This window comes from Colobus angolensis, unplaced genomic scaffold (genome assembly GCF_000951035.1).
Source record: "Colobus angolensis palliatus isolate OR3802 unplaced genomic scaffold, Cang.pa_1.0 Scaffold104, whole genome shotgun sequence".
NCBI lineage: Eukaryota > Metazoa > Chordata > Mammalia > Primates > Cercopithecidae > Colobus > Colobus angolensis.
The window spans coordinates 3,969,156-3,982,077 of record NW_012111364.1 but is presented as its reverse complement, the minus strand read 5'-3'; positions in this window follow the sequence as shown (position 1 = coordinate 3,982,077).

The window sequence follows — 12,922 nt, the reverse complement described above, 5'->3', positions numbered from 1 at the left end:
AGAGAACACGAGGCTTACCACCATCTTGGGAATGGCCTGCCGCCATTTTGTAAGTGGCCTGCCACCATCTTGGCAGCTCTGGGAGCAAGGACCCCTGGTAACACAGGGATCTGTGGAACTTTGAAGCTGTGACTGATTACTTAGGGTATCTGGTGGAAGAAATTTCTAAGCAGCACAGCATTGAAGAGGCACCCTGGCTGCTTCTAACAGTCTAGGATCAGATATAGGAGCAAATAAATGAATTAAGGTTGGAACTTATATTTAATAGGGAAACAGAGTGTAAAATTTGGAAAATTTGCAGTATGACCCTGTGGTAAAGAAAGAATCCAAGCAGGCTGTGGAGAACCTCTTGCTAGAGAGATTAGCATAACTAAAAAGGAGCCAGCTGTGAATATCCAAGATAATGGAGGAAAGCCCCAAAGGCATTTTAGAAATCACTGAGGCAGCCCCTCCCATGATAGTCCCAGAGGCCTAGAGGCAAATAATTGTTTAGGGGGCCAGGTTTAAGACTCTGCTTCCCTGCACAGCCTTGAGACACTGCTCCCTATATCCCAGCTGCTCTGGCTGCAGCATCAGCTTATAGGGGCCCAGGTACAGCTTGAGTCACAGCTCTGGACAATGCAAACCATAAGTCTTGGTGGTTTCCATGTAGTGTTAAGTCTGCAGATGCTCAGAATGCAAGCATGAAAGAGGCCTGGCAACCTAGTACATACTCTACTAGGGTAGTGCCGGGGGAAATGTGGAGTTGGAGCCCTCACACAAAGTCCCCACTGGAGCACTGCCTAGTGGAGCTGTAAGAAGGGAGCCACTGCCCTCCAGACTCCATAATGGTAGATCCACTGGCAGCTTGTATCCTGCACCTGGAAAAACCACAGAAATTCAATTCCAATCCATGAGAGTAGCCGTGAGCTGCTATGAACAGTGTCCAGGGAAGCCAAAGGTGATTTAATGACTGCCTTGGTAGGTTTCATACTATGGAGCCTATTGCTCGTTTATTTTGGCCTATTTATTACTTTTGGAATGAACGTGAATACCCAATTCCTGTGCAACCACTGTGTCTTTGAAGTAAATAAGTTGTTTTCTACTTCACAGGCTCCTAGGTAGAAGGAACTTGGTCTTGAGTCTCAGACAAGACTTTGGACTTTGGACTTTGAGTTGATGCTGGAATGAGTTAAGACTTTAGAGGACTCTTGGGAAGGGATGATTGTAATTTATAATGTGAGAAGGACATGAGATTTGGGGTGTCAGAGGTGGAATGATATTGTTTGAATGATTGTCCCTTCCAAATGTCTTGTTGAAATGTGACCTCCAATGTTGAAGGTGGGGTCTAGTTAGATCATGGAGGCGGATGCCTCATGAATGGATTGATATCCTCTGCATTGTAATGAGTGAGTTCCTGCTCCGTTAGCTCGCATGGGTGCTGGTTGTTTAAAGGAGCCTGGCTCCTCTTCCTCATTGTCTCTTGTTCCTGCTGTCTTCATGTGACATGCCTGTTCCCACTTTGCCTTTCACCATGATTGCAAGCCTCTTGAGGCCCTCATCAGAAGTAGATGCCAGTGCTGTGCTTCTTTTTCAGCCTGCGGAACCATGAGCCAATTAAACTTTTCTGTTTATAAATTATCCAGCCTACGGTATATCTTTATGGCAATGCAAGTAGACTAATACATTCAGAAATTTCTCAAAAGAAGACATACAAATAGCCAACAGATATATTTTTAAAATGCTCAACATCAGTAATCATCAGGGAAATGCAAATCAAAATCACAAGGAGCTATCATCTTACTCTAGCTAGAATGGCTATTATCAAAAGGACAAAAAAATTCTGTTGAGGATGCAGAGAAAATGGAATCCTTATACATTGTTTTTGGGAATGTAAATTTCTATAGCCCCTATGGAAAACAGTATGGAGATTTACCAAATAATTTAAAATAGAACTACTATATTATCCACCAATATCACTACTGAGAATTTATTCGTAAGAAAGGAAATCAGTTTATCAATAGGATATCTGCACCCCCATGATTATTGCAGCACAACTCACAGTAGTCAAGATATGGGACCAACCTAAGTGCCAATCAATGGATAAACAGATAAAGAAAATGTAGCGTATAAACACAATAGAATACTATTCAGCCATAAAAGTATGATATCTTGCCATGTGCAGCTGTGTGAAAGGAACTGGAGGTCATTATGTTAACTGAAATGAGCCAGGCATGGAAAAATAAATATTGTTTGTTTTCACTCATATGTGGAGCTAAAAAAGTTGATCTCACTGAGATAAAGAGTAGAAAGATATTTACCAGAGTCTGGGAAGAGTGGAGGGGATGAAAAGATATTGGTTAATGGGTACCAATGTACAGTTAGATGGAAGGAATAAGTTCTAGTGCTTGATAGAACAGTCAAGTGACTAAAGTTAACAATTTATTATGTACTTCAAAATAGCAGAAGAGAAAATGTGACATGTTCCCAACACAAAGTAATGTAAGTGTTTAAGGTGATGAATATCTTAAATACCCTGGTTTCATCATTATGCATTGTATGCATGTATCAAAATATCATCTGAACCCCCATTAATATGTACAATTATGTATCAGTAAAAAAAAAAAACAAATATACGTGTATGCTTTTGAATGGAGATGAAGGAACTTTTTTTATTATACTTTAAGTTCTAGGGTACATGTGCACAACATGCAGTTTGTTACATAGGTATACATGTGCCATGTTGGTGTGCTGTACCCATTAACTCCTCACTTACATTAGGTATTTCTCCTAATGCTATCCCTCCCCCCTGCTCCCACCCCATGACAGGTCCCAGTGTGTGATGTTCCCCACCCTGTGTCTAAGTGTTCTCATTGTTCAATTCCCACCTATGAGTGAGAACATGCAGTGTTTGGTTTTCTGTCCTCGCAATAGTTTGTTCAGAATGATGGTTTCCAGAGAAGCATCATTTTAAAAAGTCAACTCCCTTAAGTTGATCTGTAATATTATTACCAAGCCAGTAAAATATCTTATAAAGAGGTTTTGCTATGACTAGAAGGAAAACTCAACCAAATGATATTGATTCATCTGCAAAATTAAGCATGTCCAAAAAAGGATGACAAAAATTCTTAAAGGGAATGAAAAATAACTAGTAATAAGCATTTTTAAAACAATGAGGCATAGATAATTTTTCAAATATAATGGAAATAAGCCTAAACACATATGGAGTTTAGTAAATGATAAATGAGACATTTAAAATCTCTGGGAAAATAAATAATGCTTGATTTCAAAGCCATTTCTTATTGAAAACAGTAAGGACATCAATTTTTCTATTTTTAAATAGAAAAATAATGAAACTATGAAAACACTAGAAAAGAAGCAGTTTTTTAAAAATTCTTAAATTCAGGAGTTTTTGAGAAACAAAATTTAGAATATATCAGAGAAACATATTGTACTGCAAAAAAATAGTAATGTTATGCCACTAAGCACATCATGAGCAAATAACAAAGATTAATAAGAAAAAAAACTGAAAAGAAGAATTGCAGAATATCAGTATCTAAAAATAAATTTAGGATGAAATGAATACAAAACTGTAAGTTTAGACAGGGGTTTTGTTTTTTGCTTTTGTGGATTTTTCCTGTTATTTTTAGATCCAATCATTAACCACTGAAGTAAATATTGTTAGACAGAATTCTTAGTGTATTTCATAGGACATAGAAATAGACATTAATGTTTCAAATATTTCCGGCTGGTCAAGTCAAATTTCGATTTGCCTAAAGTAATAATGGAGTAACTTATTCATTTAAAATATTGAGCTGGGCACAGTGGCTCATGTCTGTAATCCCAGCACTTTGGGAGGCTGAGGCGGGTGGATCATGAGGTCAGGAGATTGAGACCATCCTGGCTAACACGGTGAAACCACATCTCTACTAAAAAACACAAAAAATCAGCTGGGCATGGTGGTGGGCACCTGTAGTCCCAGCTACTCGGGAGGCTGAGGTAGAAGAACGGCTTGAACCCGGGAGGCCAAGCTTGAAGTGAGCCGAGATCGCACAACTGCACTCCAGCCTGGGTGACAGAGCGAGACTCTGTCTCAAAAAAAAAAAAAAAAAAAATATATATATATATATATAATACTCACCCAATATAATTCTAGGGAGTCCAGTAGTAGAAAATTATCTATAAATACTTATTATATTACAACCATCTATATTCTGGAATCACTCTCTTAGGAATTATAATTAAAACTTTGACAAGAGAAAATAAAACATTAATTTAGGAACAGTAGTTATACTAGAAAGAAACAAATCAAAGCCACTTAAAGAGAAAAAAACACATGAGATATCTTTCTCTGTGTGTGGACGTTGGGGGTTTGGCTGCTGAAAAATCTGAGTCAGTACACATCACCCTGCAACCCAGAGCCCTCCCAAGTCCCCTCCCTCTTTCCTTGGGTCTTGGGCATGCAGGGAATACCCTGACTCTGACTGTTGCCATGGGCTGTAAGTGGAATAGCTGATACAAAAGGGCCTCTTGGCAAATGCTGGATTCTGAGCTCTGATTCAGCCAATTTTTGCCTGTTTTCACCATTTTCTTTCTTTTGGCTCATTTTCTTTTCTTTCACCATTTGGCTCATAGAAGTGGATCACTCATGGGGTTCACTGAATTTTCCCTCAGTCATTGAACTTTCTAGATCATTGAGCTTTCTATTGATAGAGTCAAGCAACTTCCTTCAGGTTTTTTCTGATAGAAGAAAATCCACCTTTGACAGAAGTGGTACTATCCAATTCTTTCTACAGGTCTTTATCTGTCTTACTATAGTCATCAAGCTTTTGATGTATAAGGCTGATCTTTTCATAAACTTTGTGACGTTTCTGTTTCTTTTATTTTAAACCAAAAGAAATTTATTCTATCATAGATCTGAAAGCCAGAAGTCAGAGATTAGGATTATTGAACCAAAATCAAGGTTCCTACAAGGCCTCACCTCCTTCAGAGACTCTAGGGTGAATTCCTTCACTGCCTCTTCTAGATTCTGGTGGCTGCAGGTATGCCTTGGCTGTGGCCACATTATTCCTATCAATGCTTTTGTTCAATTAGCAGAAATCTTTTTTCTCGCTCTTTTTCCCTCAACCCAGTTTTTTAATGAAAAACACAATCAAAGCAGCATATTCCAGAATTCTGTATGGAAATCTAAACAGACTTGAGCCATGTGTCTGTAATTCAGACCCATCCATCAGAGTACCACACAGATGCTCAGGATTAGCTAGAAGGACATGTGGCTATCAGCAGGTCCTCCCTGGCTCCAAAAGGCACCACAGCTCTGCCTCTGACTAGTGTTTATCACTACAAGGCTTGACTGGTACTCTGTGAGTGTTTTACATCAAAGCCAAACAGTCTCTGGCAATCAGGATAGATCATTAGTGGGCCTGGTGGAGGAGGGCAAGCTTTTATAAACTAGTGCTCTCTGACTATGTTCTGGTACTACCAAGTAGAAAGAGCTGTTATTTGTACAGTACATTGGGAAAAGTGAAAATGAAAAGGCTGATTACAGGGACAACACAGTAGCCCAGGAACTGTGAATACTCTAGGCCCACCTGGCCCTGTAGGAAACCAAGGGGATACAATCAATACCTTAGACCATTCTCCACACATGAACATTTCATGGTATAATTGCAGAGCAGGCTGAAAAGTGGAAAACTTGGCTTGGATTCTTTGTTTTTCAGATTTTTCTTTTTTGCAGTCAGGAAGACTGATCCTATCTGCAAAGGTCAGAGACTTATTATCAACCCAGGAGTGGGAGTAATTTCCCCCATATGTGTAGTTGGACTGGATTATTAGACTCAGAGAAGAGAAGGGACACAACAAAGATATTACCTCACAAATCTAGATGTCAATGGCAAGAACTTGAGAGAAATCAATCAGACCCAGTGTATATTCACACTTCATGGTTTTCCAGTGGAGCCAATGTGTTTCATTGCAATCCTAGCAACCTTAGATAGAAGGGATTCTCCTCTAGTTGTGACCCAGTGAACCAGAAACCTTCAATCATGTGGGTCTTCTACCTTCGGCACAAGAACACAGACACCAAGGTTTTCCTGGGAATGGTCTGCAGTTCATCATGTTGTCTTCAGAAGTGTGTGTGTGTCTAAAGAGAAAGTGAATCTTTCTTTCAATTAATTCAGCACGTTTCATATTTTTCAATATAATCTCATTGACCTAGCTTTTCTTCATGCTATCACAAAAAGTACCACAGACTAGATAATGTATTAAAAACCAAAATTTATACTTTCATGGGTCTGGAGACTAAGAAGTCCAAAATCTAGTGTCTGGTGAGGACCTTCTTGCTGTGTTCATTTTTGTTAATCATACAAAAGAGTATGTGCTTGTTATAAATATTTTGGTAAAGAGAAAAGTAAGGAGACAAAATTAACATGGCTTTAAACTATATTAATATTTCAGCACCATTAAAATGATTGAAATGATTTTTGATCATTTTCCAATTTAATTAAGCTTACATAAAAGCATTAGTTAAAACGTTATATAGAATTATTTGGATAGAAATGCTAATATTTATTAACATTCTCCTATTAATGAATGTTTAATTCTTTTCAACTGTTTACTATTACAAATGTAGGAATGTTAAATATATTTGTACATAAAACTGTGTACATCTCTGATATGACTATTGCTATATTTCTAAAAGTGGATTTAGCAGATTATATTTATTAATATTTTCAAAGTTTACATGATGGCAGACAGCTTTCTAAAAAAAAAATACCAAATTGCACCTTTGTTACACAGATAAGAAGCATCAGTCAGTACACATCCTCAATTAGCACTGAGCATTATACATTTCCAATAATTTGATGGCTAATGATAGTTATTAGAAAGGATGATTTACTGTTTCCAGAATGCAGGACTCTCCTCTGAAACCCTTAGGTACATTCAAGGAACTTAAAGAACAGAGAATAGATATACTTTTGGGTATGTTACATAGTATTAAGATATGCACTTATTTAATATTTATTTTCTTTGGATACATATCTAGAATTATTGGGTCCAAGGTATGCCCTTATTTTTTAAAACACATGCTTAGAATAATTATAGATATACAGATACATTGTAAAGTTAAAACAAAGTAGTCCTGTATACCCCACACTTAGTTTCCTCTATCATTAGTGTCTTACATTTGTATGGTGCATATGCCCAAATTTATAAACCGATATTGATACATTATTATAAACAATAGTACATATATTAACCATATTTTCTTTGTCCTAATCTATAATGTCCTTTGTCTGTTAGAAGATGTTATCTGCGTTACCACATTATATTTACATTACATTTTTTCATCATATCTCCTTAAGCTTCTCCTAGCTGTGATAGTTTCTTGGCTTTCTTTTTTTCCCTTGTTTTTGTTCTTGTTTTGAAGGCTCTAACAGTTTTGTCGTGTACTGGTCAAGTATTTTGCAGAATATCTCTCAGTTGGGATTTATTTGATGGTTTTTCTCATGATTAGATTGGAGTCATGGGTTTGGGAGAAAAAGATTCCATAGGCAAAGAGAAACAAATGCTTTGTTGTACTTAAGTAAAGTCCTGAAATTTGTGATATTTTTGGCATTAGGGTATTAAATTTTGTGCATATGTATATAAGGTATCACATAAAGAAGAAAGAACACGTGTTATCAGTTTCAATCAACTTTGAATCAAGTTTGGGATCTTATACTTTACAAGCTGGATAATTTTGGACATGTTATTAATAGTGCACAACGTTTTCTTCTGGATTTTTGAAATGAGGCTCATAGTCCAATGACTTCTAGCTAGAGAGGCTTTCAAGATTCTCTAATTTATTGCCACATTCACTTTGTGACTTCCAAATTGTTTTAAACCCATTAACACTGGTTGTATCTGATTGGACCAGGAATCCTCGACTGGTTCATGTGAAGAGACCTGGCACCACAATTCTGCCCCATGGTGTGTATTAGTCAGCTCAGACTGCCATAGCAATATGCCATCACCTGGGTGGCTTAAGCAACAAAAATATATGTTCTCCCAGTTCTGGAGGCTGGAAGTTCAAGATCAGGGTGCTGACATGGTTGAGTTCTTTGGAAGGCTCTCTTTCTGGCTTCCAGAAGGCCACTTTCTTCTATGTCCTCATATGGCAGAGATTCATATTCTCTCTCTCTCTTTCTCTCTCTCTCCCCTCCCTCCCCCCCTCTCTCTCTGTTCCTCTTCTTATAAGGCCTGTCCTATCAGTTTAGGGTCCACCCTTATTTCACTCACCTAACCTTAATTACCTGCTAAAGACTCTACTTTAGGTACAGTAACATTAGGGGTTAGGGCTTCAACTTATGAATTTTGGAGGAACACAGTTCAGTTCATGGACAGTTTCAAGACAGATTCTGATTCTCTAAACCCATTATGTCCTCACCTTTGAATGATTTGAATTCAAAAAACAGAAAGTCAGCTGATTGAGGGATGAGTTTCAACCACGTCTCTATTGCACTGAGAGCCATAGCATTATACTCAAGAAGGAACAACATGAGGCAGTTCTGTGCAGTGGTTAAGGCCACAGGTCCTGGAATCAAAACGACTTGTTTTAAAAATTGGCTCTGCCACTTACCAACTAGGTAATTCTGGGCAAGTTACTTAACTTGTCTTTGCCTCTGTCTCTGTCTCTGTAAAATGGGGATAATAATAGTATTGCCTCATAAAGCTGTTGTGTGGATGAAATAGACAACACATGTGCAGCTTTAGCAAACCTGGCATGTAAAATGTGCTCAATAAAGAGTTGAGGCTTTTGTTATTGTTAGTATTGTTATTCCTCATGTGGTCTATCAGTGGAATCTCATTAACTGAGCAAATTCATTTAGTGCAGCCAGAAATGAATTACACATTACTCTGTGAAATAGTCACGGAGTAAGAAACTGCCTATGGCCTTTGTATACCCGCCCTTTCTCTTGTTTTTCGTTTTTGTTTTTCTGGTTAACTCTTCTTCACCCACTACAAGTTATTTAATATATCACATCTAACAAACTTACCTGTCCTCAATGGCTTCCATTGCTCCCTAATTTCAGTATTAAGAACCAAGGCTCTTGACATTGTTTGTGTTAGTTTTAACGTGACTTTAAGCATGTTACACAAAGTACCCAAGCACCTTTTTCTCCTTCAGAAAATAGGAATAATATACAATTGTCTGTCACTGAGGCAGTGTAAAATTTAAATAAATAATGTACATAAATACAACGAGCATGACACCTAGTGAGTACTCAATAATTAGCAGAGATTCTTAGATTAGACACTAATCTTGCTGTGTCATTGTTACCTGCACAATGATTGAAATATTCTATTCATTTGTTGGTGACACAGTAAATATGTGAATTAGAATATAAGATCTAAGATGGCAAACTACATCATCTTAGCTAAGGATCTCTAAATCTGAACTTCCCCAACTGAGCTAGAAACATTTTGCTCTATAGGTTCTGCCTAGCTTTTGCTCTAGGCTTGTCAATTTTTTTTATAAATGGTCACACAGTAAACATTTTTGATGTAATTAGCCAGTCTTTTGCAGAGAATATTTCTCTCTGCAATGTGAAGCCAAAGCAGCTATAGCCAATCTGTGACCAAATGGGTACAGCTGTGTCCCAATACAACCTTATTTACATACATAGAACACTGTTGTATTTGGCATGCCAGCCATAGTTTGCTGACAGATTTCTTGCGGATTACACTATAATTATCTATGACTGTTTTCCCTCATTTTCAACTCTATGAGCTTATTTTTCACTATATTGAAACTCCTGCCACATCTCTGTTTGAGAACTTCTGTGTGCTCTAATCTGTACAACAATAAACTAGAGTAATATAATATTCCAATTATAACTGAATAAAAAGTGAGTTTTTGTTAGAGCTGGAGATATCTTCTCAGTGATTCTGAAGCTTTTTTAATATAAAAAAATTCCAAGAAAAGTGGGTCTACTCGTTTTGTTGAAGATGCAATGAGAGTCCTGGAGCCCCACCCCCAGATTCTGGGACAGCTGCCAGTGGCAATCATACCCAGTAAGCAGGGCTGACTTAGCCAAAGAAGGTATTTCCTGGTAAAAACAGGCAATTATAGAGCTTAGAATCTTTGAAGAATCTTTGCCCTTGCCTACACTTGTCTGGCCTGGCAGTCCTCATAGTTTATTTCCTATATGGAGTTGTGTCATTTTGTCAGTGAAGCTTTCAGCACTTGACACCATTAAAACCAAAATGTTAAATTTATTTTATACCAGATGTGATGTTCATTTTGTACATAAAACTCTACTTTGTAAACTGAGATTCAATAGTAACATCCTATTCAGAAAAACATGCTTTTGGCTGGGCACGGTGGCAAACACCTATAATCCCAACATTTTCAGAAGCCCAGCAAGATGGATCACCTGAGGCCAGGAGTTCAAGAGCAGCCTGGCCAACATGACGAAACTCTGTCTCTACTAAAAAAATAAAAACAAAAAAAAGATACAAAAATTAGTGGCGCAAGGTAGCTCCTGCCTATAGTCCCAGATACTTGGGAGACTGGGGCAGAGGAATCACTTCAACCTGGGAGGCAGAGAGTGCAGTGAACAGAGATCATGCTGCTGCACTCTAGCACTCCATCTCAAACAAAACCAAACAAACAAAAAAAATGTTTTTTTCTTACTTGCAGGTTTTATTTCTATAACTGAAAAAATTAAACTCTAGGGGGAAGGCATAAATAACAGGTAATACTGATCTTATATTCTACAGTAGATTGTATGAGGCATATTAACTCCCACAACTTAATACTATGCTCATTATACTACTATTAGTTAATGTTATGTGCTCTATTGAATATGTTATTTTTACATATTCTATATTTTAAATTTAGTGGAAATTGAAAAACCTGATGCATTGTTTTATGCTGGTATTTTGTCTTTTTCTCCATAAGCACCTAGGTGATTTTATTACATTCTTCTTCTTTTTTTATTTTTTTATTTTTGAGATGGAGTCTCCCTCTGTCACCCAGGCTGGATGGAGTACAATGGTACAATCTCGACTCACTGCAACTTCCTCCTTCCAGGTTCAAGCAATTCTCCTGCCTCAGCCTCCCAAGTAACTGGGACTACAGGCATGTGCTACCATGCCCAGCTAATTTTTGCATTTTTAGTAGAGACAGGGTTACATCACGCTGGTCAGGCTGGTCTCGAACTCCTGACCTCAAGTGATCCACCCACCTTGGCCTCCCAAAGTGTTGGGATCACAGGCGTGAGCCACCGTGGCCGGCCTAAATACTTTTTCTTATGGATCCTGAGACACAGGAACAAATAATTTAAAATTTCTGCTCAGTGCCCTTAAGATCTCTTGTTTTACCCTTATAAACCATTTTCTGGTAGAGTTCTTGCTCATTTGACTCCTGATAAATATACTGTTAACTTCTCTGTCCATTGCTCTTTTCTCATTTTGTCTACATCTTTTCTTGTATGATCCGTTGTCTCCCATGGCCTATCTATTATTCTTACCCACCAAATCACATATGTGTATCCCCAGTCCTGATCTTCTAACTGAACCTAAGATCCCTATAACCAACCTCTGACCTCAGCACGTCCAGGACTTCACATATACCGTCCACAGCACACACAGTTTTCCATGATTTGAGCTTTGTAAATTCTCAGACTCTACTCCTTACATTTCCTGTTTCACATTTATATATCATTAAAACTGAACTCCACTCCTGCCTCATTATACATTTGTGTTACCTTCAGGGTATTAAAATTATATCCAACTTTATCTTACCTATTAAGCTGTGAACTTGTTGAGTTCAATAATTCATTAACTCCAAAGCTTTATTTATTTATGAAGATCCAATACATAACTTTGTGTTTAATAATGATAATGAATATTGTTTGAGTTGAACCAAACTAAAATACATCAAACTCAAGCCTCCTCTGATATCCAGTCATCTAGTTCACTGGTGGATGTTAGGGTGTGTTGGTGCAAATTGTAATACTCTATTCTTATCCATAGGTGGCAGCAAGCCCTTAAAATTAGGGGGGGAAATGGTCTGTGCATAGATAGGAGGATATCTGTATCTATCCAAAACTACTAAGCGAAGGGAAGAAAATACAATCTATTTGCTTGGGAGCTCCTTAAGTGAGTGTTTCTGTCTTAATCACTCAATATCCCCAGGGTCCCTACAAGACCTCACTGTCTCACCCCTTCCAGGCTTTTCTAAGTGCCGTTGTGTTGGTCTCTACATCTGTTTGCTGGTAGCTGAGAAAAACAATGAAGTTGATTAAATTTGGTTTTGGTAACATATTATTCTCTGGACAACCTCTCTCTGGCTGTTCCTGAAGTATCTATCACCCATTCTCTATGACTTTTCCTGAATTATTTTTCAATTCTAATAAATGTTCATTATTTTTTACATATTATTACATAGGATGTATTATCTATATATGTCCTGTGAAGTATGTGTACCATAATACAGAATAATCTGTAAAAAATAATGACAAAAGTTACCAAATTCTTTCCATTCTTCTATTTGCTAGGTAACCAATCATTACCACATGGCATGCATCCTTCTCCATATTTATACACACTCATAAAAAGGGCACACACACACACAGGAATTTGAAGTGGTTTTGATTCATTTTTTTAAAAATGAGGTAGTGTTGTCTTAATTTGTGTAAAATAGTTTTCTACCTTAAAACAGATACTATATATTCCTCCAGGTTCATATGTGTACATCTAACTTATTTTTAATAGATGCAAAGTATTCCAGAATGTGGACATATCACAATCTAATCAACATTTTATTCTTTATAGATAAGCAAGTTAATATCAGTTTCTGAGAGTCTCCTCCCTCAAGAGTTTCATTACACAGATATTTTACAATTTATCCAGAGAAACTGTCTTTAAAAAAAAGAAATGGTCTTTTTCTGTCTGT